Source organism: Carcharodon carcharias, chromosome 28, assembly GCF_017639515.1.
Source record: "Carcharodon carcharias isolate sCarCar2 chromosome 28, sCarCar2.pri, whole genome shotgun sequence".
Classification (NCBI taxonomy): domain Eukaryota; kingdom Metazoa; phylum Chordata; class Chondrichthyes; order Lamniformes; family Lamnidae; genus Carcharodon; species Carcharodon carcharias.
Window position 1 is genome coordinate 30,262,527 of NC_054494.1, and position 18,061 is coordinate 30,280,587.

Here is an 18,061-nt window from a genome sequence, read left to right on the forward strand (position 1 = left end):
GGAAGGCAGTTTGCATTTTGTGCCCAGGAAACCTGAGAATAGAGGAAATTAAATCTCAAAATCTAGCCATTGCTTTGAGAATTGAGCTATGGATGTAATGCTGGACAGACACTGAGGCAACTCATCTCTTACCATTAACTTGCTCAAAATCTAAAGAGAATCTGAGTCACTCAGCTGTGGGTGACAGTTCTCAGTTCTGGAAGCCTCCAGTTGCTCATCAGATACCAACTTTATGGAAATTCTATTACATTGCTACATGGGGATGAAGTTGTGCTTGTTAAAACACCGAATGACTTGTGTCTTTTGATGTAAAGGCTCCATTGCCATTTCTCACTAAAGTGGGAGATGATGGCAGTTGCTAGGAATGAGAATGTAAAAATTGCATTGGATCAGATAAACTGCAGATTGTATCAGTGATGTTGTCATGGAGATTAAGTTGTGTCTGCGGGAGCAGGAATTGTCTTTCAGGCTGAAATGTAATGTTCACTATCCGAACCAGAGACTGCAACATGTGATGACACATAGACTGCACCATGTGATTACACAGAGACTGCACCATGTGATTACACAGAGACTGCACCATGTGATTACACTGTGACTGCACCATGTGATTAGACAGTGACTGCACCATGTGATTACACAGAGACTGCACCATGTGATTACACTGTGACTGCACCATGTGATTAGACAGAGACTGCACCATGTGATTATACAGAGACTGCACCATGTGATTACACAGAGACTGCACCATGTGATTACACAGAGACTGCACCATGTGATTACACTGTGACTGCACCATGTGATTAGACAGTGACTGCACCATGTGATTACACAGAGAGACTGTACCATCTGGTTGCACAAAGACTGCACGATTTGATTGCACAGAGACTGCACCATGTGATTACATATAGACTGCACCATGTGATTACACACTGGACTACACCATTTTATTACACGGAGAATACACCATGTCATTTACACAGAGACTGCACCATGTGATTTACACAGAAACTGCACCATGTGATTGCACAGAGACTGCACCATGTGATTACATAGAGACTGCAAAATGTGATTACACAGGGACTGCACCATGTGATTGCACAGAGACTGCACCATGTGATTACACAGAGACTGCACCATGTGATTACATAGAGACTGCAAAATGTGATTAAACAGGGACTGCACCATGTGATTCCACAGAGACTGCACCATGCGATTATACACAGAGAGACTGCACCATGTGATTAGAAAGAGACTCTACCATCTGATGACACAGAGACTGCACAAATTTATTACACTGAGACTGCACCATGTGATTTTACAGGGAGACTGCACCGTGTGGTTATACACAGAGACTGCACCATGTGATTACACTGAGACTGTGCCATGTGATTACACTGAGACTGCACCATGTGATTACACTGAGACTGCGCCATGTGATTACACAGAGACTGCACCATATGATTAGACAGAGACTGCACCATGTGATTCTGCAGATACTGCACCATGTGATTATACAGAGACTGCAACATGTAATTACCGAGAGACTGCACCATGTGATTAAACAGAGACTATAACATGTGATTACACTGAGAATGCACCATGTGATTGCATAGTAACTGCACCATGTGATTACACAGAGACTGCACCATGTGATTACACACAGACTGCACCATGTGATTACACAGAGAGACTGCACCATGTGATTATACAGAGACTGCACCATGTAATTACACTGAGGCTACAACATGTGATTACATAGGGACTGCACGATATGATTGCACAGAGACTGCAGCATGTGATTACAGAGAGACAGCACCATGTGATTACACAGAGAGACTGTACCATGTGATGAACCACAGAGACTGCAACATGTGATTAGACAGAGACTGTGTCATGTGATTACACTGAGACTGCACCATCTGGTTACACAGAGACTGCAACATGTGATTACAGAGAGAGTGCACCATGTGATTCCATGGACAGACCGCATCATGTGGTTACACAGAGACTGCACCATGTGATTACACTGAGACTGCACCATCTGGTTACACAGAGACTGCAACATGTGATTACAGAGAGAGTGCACCATGTGATTCCACGGACAGACCGCATCATGTGGTTACACAGAGACTGCAACATGTGATTACACTGAGACTGCACCATGTGATTACACTGAGACTGCGCCACATGATTACACAGAGCATCTGCACCATGTAATTAGATATAGACTGTATCATGAGATTATACAAACACTGCACCATGTGATTACACAGGGACTGCACCATGTGATTACACTGAGACTGCATCATGAGATTATGCAGAAACTGCACCATGAGATTACACAGAGATTGCACCATGTGATAATTCAAAGAATGAAACATGTGTTTACACAGAGACTGCACCATGTGATTACACAGGGACTGCACCATGTGATTACACTGAGACTGCAACATGAGATTATACAGAAACTGCACCATGAGATTACACAGAGAATGCACCATGTAATTACACTGAGACTATAACATGTGATTACACTGAGACTGCGCCATGTGATTACACAGAGACTATTACACGTGATTATGCTGATATTGCAATATGTGATTGCAGAATGACTGCACCATGTGATTTCACAGAGTCTGCACCATGTGATTGCACAGAGACTATTAAATGTGATTACGCTGAGACTGCACCATGTGATTACACAGACTGACTGCACCATGTAATTAGAGATAGACTGCATTAGGAGATTATACAGAAACTGCACCATGTGATTACACTGAGACTGCACCATGTGATTAGAGAGAGACTGCACCATATGGTTAAATAGAGAGACTGCACCATGTGATTACACTGAAACTGCATCATGTGATTACACACACAGACTGCACCATGTGATTACACAGTGACTGCACCATTTGATTAGACTGAAACTGCACCATGTGATTACATTGACACTGCCCGTGATTTCACAGAGAGACTGCACCATGTGATTATACAGAGAGACTGCATCATGTGGTTACACAGAGACTGCAGCATGTGATTACACTGAGACTGCATCATGTGCTTGCAATGTGACTGCACCATGTGATTAGACTCAAACTGCACCATGTGATTACAGAGTAACTGCACCATGTGATTCCACAGAGAGACTGCACCATGTGATTACACTGAAACTGCATCATGTGATTACACACACAGACTGCACCATGTGATTACACAGAGACTATTACATGTGATTATGCTGATACTGCACCATGTGATTGCACAGTGACTGCACCATGTGATTGCACAGAAAGACTGCACCATGTCCTTTCTCAGGGACTACACCATGTGATTACACAGAGACTGCACCATGTGATTGCACAGAAAGACTGCACCATGTCCTTTCTCAGGGACTGCACCATGTGATTACACAGAGACTGCACCATGTGATTACACAGACACTGCACCATGTGATTACACAGAGACTGCACCACGTGATTACACAGAGCAACTGCACCATGTAATTAGATATAGACTGTATCATGAGATTATACAAAAACTGCACCATGTGATTACACAGGGACTGCACCATGTGATTACACAGAGACTGCACCATTTGATTGCACAGAGACTGCACCATGTGATTACACAGTGACTGCACCATGCGATTATACACAGAGAGACTGCACCATGTGATAACACAGAGAGACTGCACCATGTGATTAGAAAGAGACTCTATCATCTGATGACACAGAGACTGCACAAATTTATTACACTGAGACTGCACCATGTGATTTCACAGGTAGACTGCACCGTGTGGTTATACACAGAGACTGCACCATGTGATTACACTGAGACTGTGCCATGTGATTACACAGAGACTGCACCATATGATTAGACAGAGACTGCACCATGTGATTCTGCAGATACTGCACCATGTGATTATACAGAGACTTCACCATGTGATTACACTGAGGCTGCACCATGTGATTCTGCAGATACTGTACCATGTGATTATACAGAGACTGCAACATGTAATTACCGAGAGACTGCACCATGTGATTAAACAGACACTATAACATGTGATTACACTGAGAATGCGCCATGTGATTGCATAGTAACTGCACCATGTGATTACACAGAGACTGCACCGTGTGATTACACACAGACTGCACCGTGTGATTACACACAGACTGCACCATGTGATTACACAGAGAGACTGCACCATGTGATTATACAGAGACTGCACCATGTAATTACACTGAGACTGCAGCATGTGATTACAGAGAGACGGCACCATGTAATTGCACAGTGACTGCACCATGTGATGAACCACAGAGACTGCAACATGTGATTAGACAGAGACTGTGTCATGTGATTACACTGAGACTGCACCATGTGGTTACACAGAGACTGCAACATGTGATTACACTGAGACTGCACCATGTGATTTCACAGAGGGACTGCACCATGTGATTACACAGGGACTGCACCATGTGATAATTCAAAGAATGAAACATGTGTTTACACAGAGACTGCACCATGTGATTACACTGAGACTGCAACATGAGATTATACAGAAACTGCACCATGAGGTTACACAGAGAATGCATCATGTAATTACACTGAGACTATAACATGTGATTACACTGAGACTGCGCCATGTGATTACACAGAGACTATTACACGTGATTATGCTGATACTGCACCATGTGATTGCAGAGTCTGCACCATGTGATTGCACAGAGACTATTAAATGTGATTACGCTGAGACTGCACCATGTAATTAGAGATAGACTGCATTAGGAGATTATACAGAAACTGCACCATGTGATTACACTGAAACTGCATCATGTGATTACACACACAGACTACACCATGTGATTACACGGTGACTGCACCATGTGATTAGACTGAAACTGCACCATGTGATTAGAGAGAAACTGCACCATGTGATTTCATAGTGACTGCACCATGTGATTACATTGACACTGCCCCATGTGATTTCACAGAGAGACTGCACCATATGATTAGAGAGAAACGGCACCATGTGATCACACAGTGACTGCACCATGTAATTACAAAGTGACTACAGCATGTGATTAGACTCAAACTGCACCATGTGATTACAGAGTAACTGCACCATGTGATTACACTGAAACTGCATCATTTGATTACACACACAGACTGCACCATGTGATTGCACAGTGACTGCACCATGTGATTACACAGAGACTATTAAATGTGATTACACAGAGACTATTACATGTGATTACACTGACACTGCACCATGTGATTTCACAGAGGGACTGAACCATGTGGTTACATAGTGACTGCACCATGTGATTATAGAAGGAGACTGCTCGAGGTCATTATAAAGACAAAGCACCATCTGGTTACACAGAGACTGCACCATGTGATTACAGAGAGAGTGCACCATGTGATTCCACACAGAGACTGCACCATGTGATTCCACACAGAGACTGCATCATGTGATTACACAGAGAGACTGCATCATATGATTACACAGAGACTGCACCATGTGATTACACTTAGACTGCACCATGTGATTTCACAGAGAGACTGCACCATGTGTTTAGAGAGAGACTGCACTATGGATTACAAGCAGAGACTGCAGCATGTGATGAAACACAGAGACTGCACCATGTGATTACACTGAAATTGCATCATGTGATTACACACACAGACTGCACCATGTGATTACAGATAGACTGCACCATTTGATTACACCGAAACTGCATCATGTGATTACACACACAGACTGCACCTTGTGATTACAGACACACTGCACCCTGTGATTACCCTAAGACTGCACCATGTGATTAGAGAGAGTCTGCACCATGTGGTTGCACAGAGACAGCACCATGTGATTACAAACAGAAACAGCTCCATGTGATTACACAGAGAATGCACCATGTGATTACACAGAGAGACTGCACCATGTGATTGCATAGTGAATGCACCATGTGATTACACTGACACTGCACCATGTGACTTCACAGAGAGACTGCACCATGTGATTAAACCGAGAGACTGCACCATGTGATTAGACAGAGACTACACTATGTGATTACACATTGATTGCAACATGTGATTTCACAGTGACTGCACCATCTGATTACAGAGAGAGACTGCACCATGTGATTAATCAGAGGCTGCACGTGTGATTACACAGAGTGTCTACACCATGTGTATCCCCACGGAGACTGCATCATGTCATTATAAAGAGACTGCACAGTGTGAATACACAGAAAATGCACCATGTGATTAAAGAGAGAGACCACAACATGTGCTTTCACATGGACTGCACCATGTGATTACAAACAGAGACTGCACCATTTAATTACACAGAGACAGCACCATGGAATTACTCAAAGAATGAAATGTGATTGCGCAGAGAGACTGCACCATGTGATTGCACAGAGAGACTGCACCATGTGATTACTCAAAGAATGAAACATGTGATTACAAACAGAAACAGCACCATGTGATTACACTGAGACAGCACCATGTGATTAGAGAGAGACAGCACCATGTGATTAGAGAGAGACTGCACCATGTGATTAAACAGAGAGACTGCACCATGCGATTAAACAGAGAGACTGCACCATGTGATTACACACAGAGACTGCACCATGTGCTTTCACAAGGACTGCACCATGTGATTAGACTGAAACTGCACCATGTGATTACACAGAAACTGCAGCATGTGATTACACAGAGACTGCACCATGTGATTACAGAGAGAGACTGCACCCTGTGATTATACAGAGACTGCACCATGTGATTACACAGACACTGCACAATGTGATTGCACAGAGATTGTGCCACGTGATTTCATGGAGACTACACAACGTGGTTCAACAGAGAGAATACACCATGTGATTACATAGATATTGCACCATGTTATTACACAGAGAGGCTGCAGCATGTGATTACATAGAGGGACTGCACCATGTGATTAGACAGAGACTAACTATGTGATTACACATTGACTGCAACATGCGATTTCACAGTGACTGCACCATATGAGTACAGAGAGAGAATACACCATGTGCTTTCACAGGGACTGCAACATGTGATTACACAGAGACTGTAGCATGTGATTACAGAGAGAGACTGCACCATGTGCTTTCTTAGGAACTGCACCATGTGATTACACAGAGACTACGCCATGTGATTACACAGACACTGCAACATGTGATTACACAGAGACTGCACCATGTGCTTTCACAAGGACGGCACCATGTGATTACACAGAGACTGCATCATCTCATTACACAAAGACTGCACCTTGTGATTACAGAGAGAGACTGCACCATGTGCTTTCACAGAGACTGCAACATGTGATTACACAGAGACTGCACCATGTGATTGCACAGAGAGACTGCACCATGTGATTTGAGAGAGACTGCACCATGTGATTTGAGAGAGACTGCACCATGTGATTACATACCGACTGCACCATGTGATTACACACCGACTGCACCATGTGATTACACTGAGACTGAACCATGTGATTACACAGAGAGACTGCACCATGTGATTACACAGAGAGACTGCACGATGTGATTACACAGAGACTGCACCATGTGATTACACAGAGACTGCACCATGTGATTACAATGTGACTGAACCATGTGTTTAGAGAGAGAGAATGCACCATGTGATTACACAGAGTCTACACCATGTGATTACACAGAGAGATTGCACCATGTGATTACACAGGGAGACTGCACCATGTGATTACACAGAGACCACACCATGCAATTACACAGAGACTGCACCATGTGATAACACACAGAGTCGCTCCGTGTGATGAAACACAAGAGAATGCAACATGTGATTAGACAGAGACTACACCATGTGTTTAGAGAGAGACTGCACTATGGATTACACACAGAGACTGCAGCATGTGATTCCACAGAGATACTGTACCATGTGATTACATAGAGGGACTGCACCATGTGATTTCACAGAGACTGCAACATGTGATTACACAGAGATACTGTACCATGTGATTAGACAGAGATACTGTACCATGTGATTACACAGAGAGACTGCAACATGTGATTACACTGAGATACTGTACCATGTGATTACACAGAGACTGCACCATGTGATTACACAGAGAGACTGCACCATGTGATTACAGAGAGAGACTGCACCAAGTGATTACACAGACACTGCACAATGTGATTACACAGAGATTGTGCCACGTGATTTCATGGAGACTACACAACGTGATTCAACAGAGAGAATACACCATGTGATTACATAGATATTGCACCATGTTATTACACAGAGAGGCTGCACCATGTGATTACACAGAGACTAACTATGTGATTACACATTGACTGCAACATGCGATTTCACAGTGACTGCACCATGTGAGTACAGAGAGAGAATACACCATGTGCTTTCTCAGGCACTGCACCATGTGATTACACAGAGACTGCACAATGTGCTTTCACAAGGACTGCACCATGTGATTACACAGAGAGACTGCACCAAGTGATTACACAGAGACTGCACCATGTGATTACACAGACACTGCACAATGTGATTACACAGAGATTGTGCCACGTGATTTCATGGAGACTACACAACGTGATTCAACAGAGAGAATACACCATGTGATTACATAGATATTGCACCATGTTATTACACAGAGAGGCTGCACCATGTGATTACACAGAGACTAACTATGTGATTACACATTGACTGCAACATGCGATTTCACAGTGACTGCACCATGTGAGTACAGAGAGAGAATACACCATGTGCTTTCTCAGGCACTGCACCATGTGATTACACAAAGACTGCACCTTGTGATTACAGAGAGAGACTGCACCATGTGCTTTCACAGAGACTGCACCATGTGCTTTCACAGAGACTGCACCATGTGCTTTCACAGAGACTGCACCATGTGATTACACAAAGAATGCACCATGTGATTACACAGAGATTGCACCATGTGATTGCACGAGAGACTGCACCATGTGATTTGAGAGAGACTGTACCATGTGATTTGAGAGAGACTGCACCATGTGATTACACACCGACTGCACCATGTGATTACACACCGACTGCACCATGTGATTACACACCGACTGCACCATCTGATTACACTGAGACTGCACTATGTGATTACACACCGACTGCATGATGTGATTACACAGTGACTGAACCATGTGATTACACAGAGACTGCGCCATGTGATTACACAGAGACTGCACCATGTGCTTTCACAGGGACTGCACCATGTGATTACAATGTGACTGAACCATGTGATTCCAGAGAGAGAATGCACCATGTGATTACTCAGAGAGTGCACCATGTGATTACATAGAGACTGCACCATGTAATTACACAGAGAGACTGCACCATGTGCTTTGACAGGGACTGCACCATGTGATTACACAGAGAGACTGCACTATGTGCTTTGACAGGGACTGCACCATGTGATTACACAGAGACTGCACCATGTGATTACACAGGGAGACTACACCATGTGATTACAGAGAGAGAATGCACCATGCAATTACACAGAGACTGCACCATGTGATAACACACAGAGACAGCTCCGTGTGATGAAACACAAGAGAATGCAACATGTGATTAGACAGAGACTACACCATGTGTTTAGAGAGAGACTGCACTATGGATTACACACAGAGACTGCAGCATGTGATGAAACACAGAGACTGCAGCATGTGATTAGACAGAGACTGCACCATGTGATTACAGAGACTGCACCATGTGATTACACCGAAATTGCATCATGTGATTACACTGAAATTGCATCATGTGATTACACACACACTGCACCATGTGATTACATAGACACTGCACCTTGTGATTACACTAAGACTGCACCATGAGATTAGAGAGAGACTGCACCATGTGGTTACACAGAGACTGCCCCATGTGATTACAAACAGAAACAGCACCATGTGATTGCACAGAGACTGCCCCATGTGATTAGAGAGAGTCTGCACCATGTGGTTACACAGAGACTACCCATGTGATTACAAACAGAAACAGCACCATGTGATTACACAGAGACTGCACCATGTGATTACACAGAGAGACTGCACCATGTGATTTGAGAGAGACTGCACCATGTGATTTGAGAGAGACTGCACCATGTGATTACACACCGACTACACCATGTGATTACACACCGACTGCACCATGTCATTACACTGAGACTGAACCATGTGATTACACAGAGACTGCACCATGTGATTACACAGAGACTGCACCATGTGCTTTCACAGGGACTGCACCATGTGATTACAATGTGACTGAACCATGTGATTACAGAGAGAGAATGCACCATGTGATCACATAGAGACTGCACCATGTGATTACAGAGAGACTGCACCATGTAATTACACTGAAATTGCATCATGTGATTACACACACAGACTGCACCATGTGATTAAAGAGAGTCTGCACCATGTGGTTACACAGAGACTGCACCATGTGATTACACAGAGACTGCACCATGTGATTACACAGAGAGACTGCAACATGTGGTTAAACGAAGAATGAAACATGTGATTAGACAGAGACTGCACCATGTGATTACGCAGACACTGCACCTTGTAATTACGCTAAGACTGCACCATGTGATTAAAGAGAGTCTGCACCATGTGGTTACACAGAGACTGCACCATGTGATTACACAGCGACTACACCATGTGAGTAGACTGAAACTGCACCATGTGATTCCACACAGAGACTGCACCATGTGATTACACAGAGAGACTGCACCATGTGATTGCATAGTGAATGCACCATGTGATTACATTGACACTGCCCCATGTGACTTCACAGAGAGACTGCACCATGTGATTAGACAGAGACTACACTATGTGATTACACATTGATTGCAACATGTGATTTCACAGTGACTGCAGCATGTGATTACAGAGAGAGAATGCACCATGTGATTAATCAGAGGCTGCAGCATGTGATTACACAGAGTGTCTACACCATGTGAATCCCCACGGAGTCTGCATCATGTCATTATAAAGAGACTGCACAGTGTGAATACACAGAAAATGCACCATGTGATTAAAGAGAGAGACCACACCATGTGTTTTCACAGGGACTGCACCATGTGATTACTCAAAGAATGAAACCTGTGATTAGCCAGAGAGACTGCACCATGTGATTACACAGACTGCGCCATGTGATTACACAGAGAGACTGCACCATGTCATTACACAGAGACTGCACCATGTGAATCGCCATGGAGACTGCACCATGTGATTACACAGAGTCTTCTCCAGGTGATTACACAGAGAGACTGCATCATGTGCTTTCACAGGGACTGCACCATGTGATTACATAGAGACTGCACCATGTGATTACACAGAGACACTGCACCAAGTGATTACACAGAGAGACTGCACCATGTGATTACACAGAGACTGCACCATGTGATTACACAGAGACTGCACCATGTGATTACACAGAGACTGCACAATGTGATTGCACAGAGACTGCACCATGTGATTACACAGAGACACTGCACCAAGTGATTACACAGAGAGACTGCACCATGTGATTACACAGAGACTGCACCATGTGATTACACAGAGACTGCACCATCTGATTACACATGGACTGCACCTTGTGATTACAGAGAGAGACTGCACCATGTGCTTTCACAGAGACTGCAACATGTGATTACACAAAGACGCACCATGTGATTTCACAGAGACTGCACCATGTGATTGCACAGAGAGACTGCACCATGTGATTACACACCGACTGCACCATGTGATTACACACCGACTGCACGATGTGATTACACAAAGATTGCACGATGTGATTACACAGAGACTGCACCATGTGCTTTCACAGGGACTGCACCATGTGATTACAGTGTGACTAAACCATGTGATTACAGAGAGAGAATGCACCATGTGATTACACAGAGAGACTGAACCATGTGATTACACAGAGACTGCACGATGTGATTACACAGAAACTGCACTATTTGATTACACAGAGACTACACCATGTGATTACACAGAGAGATTGCACCATGTGATTACACAGAGACCACACCATGTGATTACACAGAGACTGCACCATGTGATTACAGAGACACTGCACCTTGTGATTACACTAAGACTGCACCATGAGATTAGAGAGAGACTGCACCCTGTGGTTACACAGAGACTGCCCCATGTGATTGCAAACAGAAACAGCACCATGTGATTTGAGAGAGACTGCACCATGTGATTACACACCGACGGCGCCATGTGATTACACACCGACTGCTTACACTGAGACTGAAACATGTGATTACACAGATACTGCATGATGTGATTACACAGAGACTGCAACATGTGCTTTCACATGGATTGCATCATCTGATTACACAAAGACTGCACCATATGCTTTCACAGGGACTGCACCATGTGATTACAATGTGACTGAACCATGTGATTACAGAGAGAGACTGCATCATGTCATTACACAGAGACTCAACCATGTGATTACACGGGGAGACTGCACCATGTGCTTTGACAGGGACTGCACCATGTGATTACACAGAGAGACTGCACCATGTGATTACACAGAGACTGCACCATGTGATTACACAGAGACTATACCATGTGATTACACAGAGAGATTGCACCATGTGATTACACAGGGAGACTGCACCATGTGATTACACAGAGACCACACCATGTGATTACACAGAGACTGCACCATGTGATAACACACAGAGACAGCTCCATGTGATGAAACACAAGAGAATGCAACATGTGAATAGACAGAGACTACACCACGTGTTTAGAGAGATACTGCACTATGGATTACACACAGTGACTGCACCATGTGATTACACAGAGACTACACCATGTGATTCCACAGAGACTGCACCATGTGATTGAACTGAAATTGCATCATGTGATTACACACACACTGCACCATGTGCTTACAGAGATACTGCACCTTGTGATTACACTAAGACTGCACCATGAGATTAGAGAGTCTGCACCATGTGATTACACAGAGAGACTGCACCATGTGATTACACAGAGACTGCACCATGTGATTCCACAGAGACTGCACCGTGTGATTACACAGAGAGACTGCACCATGTGATTATACAGAGAGACTGCACCATGTGATTCCACAGAGACTGCACCATATGATTACACAGAGACTGCACCATGTGATTACAGAGACACTGCACCTTGTAATTACACTAAGACTGCACCATGAGATTAGAGAGAGACCGCACCATGTGGTTACACAGAGACTGCCCCATGTGATTACAAACAGAAACAGCACCATGTGATTACACAGAGAGACTGCACCATGTAATTACACAGGGAGACTGCACCATGTGATTAGACCGAGACTGCACCATGTGATTACACAGAGACAGCTCCATGTGATGAAACACAAGAGAATGCAACATGTGATTAGACAGAGACTACATCACGTGTTTAGAGAGATACTGCACTATGGATTACACACAGAGACTGCAGCATGTGATTACACAGAGACTGCACCATGTGATTACAGAGACTGCACCATGTGATTACACCGAAATTGCACCATGTGATTACAGAGACACTGCACCTTGTGATTACACTAAGACTGCACCATGTGATTATAGAGAGATACTGCACCATGTGATTACACCGAAATTGCACCATGTGATTACAGAGACACTGCACCTTGTGATTACACTAAGACTGCACCATGTGATTATAGAGAGATACTGCACCATGTGATTATAGAGAGATACTCCACCATGTGATTAAACAGGGAAACTGCACCATGTGATTACAAAGGGAGACGCTTGGCCTAAATAGCCAAGTGGTTATGGTACTGGGCTTGTAACCCCAAGATCAAGAGTTCAAATCTCACAATGGTAAACTATGAAACAAGGTAACTTCATCTGATTAGGAACAGATGGAAGCAGGTTTGTACTCGAAAGAGTTACACAGAGACTGCACCATCTGATTGCACAGAGACTGGACAATGTGATTACACAGAGCGACTGCAACATGTGATTACACAGAGAGAATGCACCATGTGATTAGACAGAGAAACTGCAACATGTGATTACACAGAGACTGCACCATGTGATTACACAGAGAGACTGCACCATGTGGTTACACAGAGACTGCACCATGTGATTACACAGAGGCTGCACCATGTGATTATACAGAGAGACTGCAACATGTGATCACACAGAGAAACTGCAACATGTGATTACACAGAGAAACTGCACCATGTGATTACACAGAGACTGCATCATGTGATTACACAGAGCGACTGCAACATGTGATTACACAGAGAAACTGCACCATGTGATTACACAGAGAAATTGCAACATGTGATTACACAGAGAAACTGCAACATGTGATTACACAGAGACTGCATCATGTGATTACACAGAGCGACTGCAACATGTAATTACACAGAGAAACTGCAGCATGTGATTACACAGAGACTGCATCATGTGATTATACAGAGAGACTGCACCATGTGATTATACAGAGAGACTGCACCATGTGATCACACAGAGAAACTGCAACATGTGATTACACAGAGAAACTGCAACATGTGATTACACAGAGACTGCACCATGTGATTACACAGAGGGACTTCACCATGTGATTACACAGAGAGACTGCACCATGTGATTACACAGAGAAACTGCAACATGTGATTACACAGAAACTGCAACATGTGATTACACAGAGAAACTGCAACATGTGATTACACAGAGAAACTGCACCATGTGATTACACAGAGAGACTGCACCATGTGATTACACAGAAACTGCAACATGTGATTACACAGAGAAACAGCAACATGTGATTACACAGAGACTGCACCATGTGATTATACAGAGAGACTGCACCATGTGATCACACGGAGACTGCACCATGTGATTACACAGAGAGACTGCACCATGTGATTACACAGAGACTGCACCATGTGATCACACGGAGACTGCACCATGTGATTACACAGAGAGACTGCACCAGGTGATTACACAGAGACTACACCATGTGATTACACAGAGAGACTGCACCATGTGATTACAGAGAGAGACTGCACCATGTGATCACACGGAGACTGCACCATGTGATTACACAGAGAGACTGCACCAGGTGATTACACAGAGACTACACCAGGTGATTACACAGAGAGACTGCACCATGTGATTACACAGAGAGACTGCACCATGTGCTTATACAGAGACTGCACCATGTGATTACGCAGAGAGACTGCACCATGTGATGACACAGAGAGACTGCACCATGTGATTACACACAGAGACTGCACCATGTATTCCACAGAGACTGCACCATGTGATTAGACAGAGACTGCACCATGTGATTACGCAGAGAGACTGCACCATGTGATGACACAGAGAGACTGCACCATGTGATTACACACAGAGACTGCACCATGTATTCCACAGAGACTGCACCATGTGATTAGACAGAGACTGCACCATGTGATTACGCAGAGAGACTGCACCATGTGATTACACAGAGAGACTGCACCATGTGATGACACAGAGAGACTGCACCATGTGATTACACAGAGAGACTGCACCATGTGCTTATACAGAGAGACTGCACCATGTGATCACGCAGAGAAACTGCAACATGTGATTACACAGAGAAACTGCAACATGTGATTACACAGAGACTGCACCATGTGATTACACAGAGAGACTGCACCATGTGATTACACAGAGACTGCACCATGTGATTACACAGAGAGACTGCACCATGTGATTACACAGAGAGACTGCACCATGTGATTACACAGAGAGACTGCACCATGTGATTACACAGAGACTGCACCATGTGATTACACAGAGAAACTGCAACATGTGATTACACAGAGAAACTGAAACATGTGATTACACAGAGACTGCACCATCTGATTACACAGAGAGACTGCACCATGTGATTACACAGAGACTGCACCATGTGATTACACAGAGAGACTGCACCATGTGATTACACAGAGAGACTGCACCATGTGATTACACAGAGACTGCACCATGTGATTACACAGAGAGACTGCACCATGTGATTACACAGAGACTGCACCATGTGATTACACAGAGAGACTGCAACATGTGATTACACAGAGACTGCACCATGTGATTACACAGAGAGACTGCAACATGTGATTACACAGAGACTGCACCATGTGATTACACAGAGAGACTGCACCATGTGATTACACAGAGACTGCACCATGTGATTACACAGAGAGACTGCAACATGTGATTACACAGAGACTGCACCATGTGATTACACAGAGAGACTGCACCATGTGATTACACAGAGACTGCACCATGTGATTACACAGAGAAACTGCAACATGTGATTACACAGAAACTGCAACATGTGATTACACAGAGAAACTGCACCATGTGATTACACAGAGAGACTGCACCATGTGCTTATACAGAGAGACTGCACCATGTGATCACGCAGAGAAACTGCAACATGTGATTACACAGAGAAACTGCAACATGTGATTACACAGAGACTGCACCATGTGATTACACAGAGAGACTTCACCATGTGATTACACAGAGAGACTTCACCATGTGATTACACAGAGACTGCACCATGTGATTACACAGAGAAACTGCAACATGTGATTACACAGAAACTGCAACATGTGATTACACAGAGAAACTGCAACATGTGATTACACAGAGACTGCACCATGTGATTACACAGAGAGACTTCACCATGTGATTACACAGGGAGACTGCACCATGTGATTACACAGAGAAACTGCAACATGTGATTACACAGAAACTGCAACATGTGATTACACAGAGAAACTGCACCATGTGATTACACAGAGAAACTGCAACATGTGATTACACAGAAACTGCAACATGTGATTACACAGAGAAACTGCACCATGTGATTACACAGAGAAACTGCAACATGTGATTACACAGAGAAACTGCAACATGTGATTACACAGAAACTGCAACATGTGATTACACAGAGACTTCACCATGTGATTACACAGAGAAACTGCAACATGTGATCACACGGAGACTGCACCATGTGATTACACAGAGAGACTGCACCATGTGATCACACGGAGACTGCACCATGTGATTACACAGAGAGACTGCACCATGTGATTACACAGAGACTACACCATGTGATTACACAGAGAGACTGCACCATGTGGTTACACAGAGACTGCACCATGTGATTACACAGATAGATTACACCATGTGATTACACAGAGAGACTGCACCATGTGATTACACAGATAGACTACACCATGTGATTACACAGAGAGACTGCACCATGTGGTTACACAGATAGACTACACCATGTGATTACACAGAGAGACTGCACCATGTGATTATACAGAGACTGCACCATGTGATTACGCAGAAAGACTGCACCATGTGATGACACAGAGAGACTGCACCATGTGATTACACAGAGAGACTGCACCATGTATTCCACAGAGACTGCACCATGTGATTACGCAGAAAGACTGCACCATGTGATTACACAGAGAGACTGCACCATGTGATTACACAGAGAGACTGCACCATGTGATTACACAGAGACTGCACCATGTGCTTATGCAGAGAGACTGCAGCATGTGATTACACAGAGACTGCACCATGTGATTACACAGAGAGACTGCACCATGTGCTTATGCAGAGAGACTGCACCATGTGATTATACAGAGTCTGCATCATGTGATTATATAGAGACTGCACCATGTGATTAGAGAGAGACTGGATCATATGATAAAACAGAGAGACAGCACCATCTGATTACAGAGAAACTGCACCATGTGATTGCATAGTGAATGCGCCATATGATTACACTGACACTGCACGATGTGACTTCACAGAGAGACTGCATCACGTGATTACTCAGAGACTGCACCATGTGATTACACAGAGACTGCATCATGTGATTACTCAAAGAATGAAACATGTGATTACACAGAGATTGCCCCATATGATTGCACAGAGAGA

At 43.9% G+C, this 18,061-nt stretch overlaps 1 protein-coding gene across 1 annotated transcript in view; it reads left to right on the forward strand.

The window, feature by feature from the left end:
- Nucleotides 1-18,061, forward strand: part of LOC121270791 (glutamate receptor ionotropic, delta-1-like) — a 1,188,003-nt gene that overhangs the window by 637,636 nt on the left and 532,306 nt on the right. The window lies entirely within an intron of this gene.